Raw genomic sequence first — 5,767 nt, forward strand, 5'->3', positions numbered from 1 at the left:
GATAGTCCTGCTCTAGAGAACAAAGCAGGGCTGATTATGATTGGATCTGTTAAAGTTTATTTAGCACCACTCATAAACTTTGACCTCAGCAAAACCCCATATTGCTTTTTTAGAATGATGGTGTTAATAAGAATTGTTTGGTTATAAAGATCAAATGTTAGTTTGGCCATGGGAGGTTACATTTAGAAATGAGAATTGCAAAATAAAGTGTCCCTCATGGTACTGGTGAGAAGTAAGGGTCCCTGGCTGGGCTCATTTGTTTTCACGCCATGCCAACCTTCTTTTTATGTTTTTCCATAAATATGACTCTCCTTCTCTCTCTGTCTTTTCTTCTCTTTGTATTTCTTCTTCTTCTTTCTTCTTCTTCTTCTTCTTCTTCTTCTTCTTCTTCTTCTTCTTCTTCTTCCTCTTCTTCTTCTTCTTCTTCTTTTGGCTTGAAAGTAATGGCTTTATAAATAAATATACAACCATATGATGATGTAGATACAAATCACAAACACTACTCCATTCTCATACACAAAACTGCACAGGAGTAGCTCAAGTTCATGGACATGAAAACATACACAGTATCTACTAGTAAGCTGACACTACGTTGCGCTCTTTGTATTCCTTCATTTATGAACACTTTGATTCTTTTCTGTTTTGTTTCCAAATGTTCAGAGAAAAACCTGTTGGAATAATCTAAGCACCAGTGTCCCTGTTGGGCTAAGTGTTTATCTAGGGCTACCGTTTCAGCCATTTCAATTATAGCCAGTCCCTGATTTACAATGGTTTGACTTACAGTGATTTGAAAACTATACCCATTCAGGAGAACTTGCACTGTGAATTTTTAATTGTGATCTATTCCTGGGCTAGCAATAGGCTGTACAATCTTCCTCTGTGATGCTGGGCAATGGTGGTGGCCACAGCTCCCAGTCAGGCACACCACTGCAAGGGTGAACAGTGGATACACTGAAAACCATTCTGTACCCATACGACCATTCTGTCTGTCACTTTCAGTGCAGCATTCAATACATTGCGTGAGATATTCAACATTTTATTATAAAATAGGCCTTGTGTTAGATGATTTTGCCCAGCTGTAGGTTCATGTAAGTGTTCTGAGCACGTTTAAGGTAGGCTAGGCTAAGGTATGATATTTGGTAGGTTAGTTGTATTTCATGCATTTTCAATTGAATGATATTTTTAACTTTTAATGGGTTTATCAGGCCATTGCCCCATTGTAAATTAAGGAAGATCTGTATGTATTTGTTAGTGTCCTAAGGTTCTTGTAACAAATTATTACAGAATTGGTGACTTAAAACAGCAATTTTTTTTCTCTCACAGTTTTGGAAATCAGAGCTACAGTCTCTCCAAAGGCTAGAGGGGAATATTTCCTTGCTTCTTCCAGCTTCTGATGGCTCCAGGCTTTCTTGGCTTATAGCTACATAACTCCAGTCTTTGTCTCTGTCTTCACGTCGACTTCTCCTCTGTGTCTGTGTCTTCTTCTGTTTTGTCTCTTATAAAGACCCTTGTCATAGGATTTACAGCCCACCCAGAAAATCCTGGATGAAGTCTTCTTAGGATCCTTAATTTAAATACCCTTTTTCCAAGTAAGGTCACATTCACAGATTCTAGTAGTTAGGACATATCTTTTGGGGGAGGGCCCACCTTTGATCCAACTATTACCTTGTATGTCCTTGGCCCAGGTGCTCTTCAGTGGCTCGTTTCCTGACTGGGTAGGACAGGGAAAATCCATGGTCAACGATGCTAAAAGAAAAGCCAGGAGTAATCCTTTGTGGAAATTGTGGTCAAGGACAAGCTGCTATAATTTTGGCGAGCACGATGTTTGGCTTGCTTAACACATTGACCATGGCTAATGGTGCCTTGAAATGGGCCTGCCAAACTTAGTTGCAAGTTTTGTAAACAAATTGGTTCTTTGAGTGCCATAGAATTATTTAGTATTGACCATTTGGATTTGGAAACAATTCCACCAAGGAAGGAGTTTTACCAAAATTAACAATGTCATATTCAATTACACAAATTAATATTCTATTCCGATAGACAAACTAGAAAATCAAAGAGGTTTATGAGAAATTTTCTTAAAAAACTTTTTTTTAATGTTTATTTATCTTTGAGAAAGAGGGAAAGATGGTGTGAGCAGGGGGAGAGGCAGAAAGAGAGACATAGAATCTGAAGCAGGCTCCAGGCTCCAAGCTGTCAGCACAGAGCCTGATGTGGGACTCAAACCCACAAACCATGTGATCATGACCTGAGCCAAAGCTGGATGCTTAACCGACTGAGCCACCCAGGTGCCCTGGTAGAGGGTACAACTCTTAATCTTGGGGTTGTCATTTTGAGTCCCATGTTTGGTGTAGAGATTACTTAAAAGTAAAATCTTTAAAAGAAAAAAAACCCCTGTAGTCTGTCATTCTTGCCTTCTTTCTCTGAGTTTGTTGGGGAAATAAAGTCCACTGGAAAAGGTATCACTACCCTAGGGTGTTGAACTCATACAACTGGTCCCAGAGCTGATTTCTACCTACAGACTTGAAAGGAGAATGCTGCAAATACCTGAAGTTTCAGTGATCTCCACACTCACTACAATGCTGCAGAGTATAGCTCTTTTTGGATTCGGCAGGAAATCTTTCACTAACATTGGCAAAATCTTTTGCTTACCTGTTGTTTTAATAAAATGTTGGAGCAGACTTCAGGAAGTCAAAGGGTTTAATTTATTTAAATGTTGAACCAAAGAATCTGATTGCATGTACTTTTGGGAACTTTTTTTTTTTTAAAGGAAGTTGGAGGGAAAACAATGTTAAGTCTTTGGATATTTTCTGGAGAACTTTTTTCTTTATTTTGGTTTTCTGAATCTGTGAACTCATCAGTTCAGTAGTAAGTACAAAGAGAAGCAGGACAGCTAAACTGAAGGCCAAAATATGAGGATGGATTGAGAGTCCAAGGACAAATAATCTCATTCAAATCAGAATTCTATTTGTCCTCCATTCAGAATTTTTCATTAAACTTTAATTTAGACAACAATGATATGAAAGGTCAAATTTCAGATTGTCAGAGGCAAGATGGGTCTGGCTACAGTAAAGGTTGTGACCTTGACCATCAGGGCTGCTGGGGAAGGAAATTGTTGGGCCTGCAAAAATCTAATTCTGGAGTGAGCCTTTCACAGGGTAGCACATTGTCTAATGTTTAGTGATTAAACATTGATTCCTGCAGACATTTTTACATGCAGAAAGTCAGTTGCATGGATGGATCACAACATTTGGCAGTTCTAGAAAAGGGATGTGGAATTCATTGCTTCAATTCAATGTCCTCAGTGTGTCCACTATGGGAGGAGTGCTGGTGGTTACACACAGGAAAGGTCATGTTTCATCTCCCGTGGGGAAGTGACTGAAAGAGTCATTCCTGACCCAGCCAAGCAGGCTACAGTCCAGGGAAAAATGCTAATCTTAGCAGAGAGCCAACCACACAGGGACAACCCTAGAATTCTAAGCAGAAAACAAGCAGAAATTGAGTTGTATGGATGAGATCAACATGTGAGGATTAGAATTTACTGAACTTGGAAGTTCCCTTGGCACTCAGAGACAAAGATAATCAAATCTATGGCAGGAAAATTAATTTAAGAGTCACTCACAATCTTGGTTGTAATAGTCTTACTGGGATAGTCTGACTTAGAGAATCATTGCTGAGAGGTGAGTTGCAAGATAACCAAACTATTACATGCTGTCCTTCTTAAGTAGTCAGGAGTTGATTGAGCTGAAAGGGATATTAACTAAAAATACTGAGTTCAAGAGAACAGATTCAAGATTTGGAAATAAACCCAAAGATCTTAATGCTTATTCTAAAGATCAGAAGGGACATGAGAAGGAGGTAAAGATCCAAGTGGAGGAGATTGGAAGCCTTGGCTGCCTTCTCCTAGAGAGGGTTTTATTTACTATTGCGTTGGTTTGCACAGTTCTTACCTGCTTGCATGTTCATTCATTTACTTGATGTCATCAGATGGCATTTAATTATTCATTCAAGCAATATTTATTACTATATTTGTATTGCAGTTACAATATTGCTGAATTATGTGGAAAATGAAAATTATCAGAGAGCATAGCTGTTGCCCTTTATTTGCTTTTTACTTGGTTCAGTAATAGAATAAACATTGTTTGATCACATCTGTGTGTCTAGATTCCTATTAGAATTTAGAACGTGCATTAAAATGACTAAACAGTTCCCAGTCTTAAAGAAGTTTGAGGTTAGCATGGAAGGAGAAAGAAGCCAAATGGAAATATAATACAAGCCATTATCAGTCACAAAAGTAATTTTAGAAGTTTGTCATTAAGTTGGCCATGTAAATTATTTTATAGATACTTTGTGGACTTTTTGGCAAAGCAACTTTTTAGTCACCTAGAAAATATTGAGTAACCAGGATGCAATTTTCAAGTCTGTAAAAAGGGCTTAATTAACTTAGAAAGTAACATGAAAATGATGACTCTTAGATTTCCTGGTGGCAAGGGAGTAGTAACAATTCCATCTATAAGGACAGAATTAAGCAAATGAGAAATTCCAGAGTAAAAAAGTATAAGGAACTATTAACAAAAATGGTGTTCTATACTGACACACTATTTACACGTTTTCTCCCTAGATTTTCTTTTCTTTAAATTTTAAACATCAAGGAATATTTCCTATACAGCTGTGAATGAATTTGACATAAACGTATAATCTACCAAAGACAATGATAACAATTTAACTTGTTTTACGTATCAATATTTACCTTATCTCTAGAAGTCATATGTCTGGATTATCCCTGAAAGAGCTGAGAAGAAATTATAGATGCATCCTGCATGAGTGAAATAAGAAAGTCTCTGTATTGTTTGAAATGTTCTGATTTCTTTTATGTCCACGATTTCTGTTGCTTCTCTGCCCATCACTCTCATACTGTATTCAAATATGCTATTATCATACTCTTCCCATGTTTTGTAAGGTAGGTTGGTATTATTCCCATTTTAATAAAATACATATAGAAATAAGTTCTGCCGTTTCACAACAACAGAGCTAGTGCAGAAGCAGATATGAAAAACCAAACTTCTGCCATGGCCTTCCTCCTCTTCCTCCTCCTCCCTCTTCTAGTATCTTCCTCTTCTTTTTTCTGACTTTAATCTTCATTTTGTAGCTAATTAGGGAACTGCAGTTGCCTTGCTCTGCAGCAAAACATTTATTTGAGTTGAGATGGCTTTGCTGGAAAATATTTTTTTCCCCCTGCTTTGATGCATATTCCTAGTATCTGGTGTGAAAATGAATTAAGAACCCTAGGTGATGATGTTCATCTCAATGAATGTTTACTGCTTTCAACTTCACAAGAAGTAAAGATTATTCTTTAATTAGTAGGCAATTATAAACCTGACTTTAAAGCATTTCTTTAAAATAAATTCATCCTAAAACTGATTACTTCTTTAAATAAATGATAAGAGGGCAAAAAAAGGTTCAGCAACTGGTATATTGGTGCATTAGATACTGCAGATTTTCTTAGAGTCACTTCAAAAATAAAATAAATCATTCCTTGGTCATAGGATAGTTCTATTTTTAATTCTTTTGAGAAACCCCCATACTGTTTTCCAGAGTGGCTGCACCAATTTGCATTCCCACTCACAGTGCAAAAGTGTTCCTTTTCTCTGCAACCTTGCCAACATCTGTTGTCTCCCAAGTCATTCATTTTAGCCATTCTGACAGGTGTGAGGTGGTATCTCATTGTAGTTTTGATTTGCATTTCCCTGATGATGAGTGATGTTGG

Source organism: Panthera leo, chromosome C2 (genome assembly GCF_018350215.1).
Source record: "Panthera leo isolate Ple1 chromosome C2, P.leo_Ple1_pat1.1, whole genome shotgun sequence".
In the NCBI taxonomy this organism is placed as follows: domain Eukaryota; kingdom Metazoa; phylum Chordata; class Mammalia; order Carnivora; family Felidae; genus Panthera; species Panthera leo.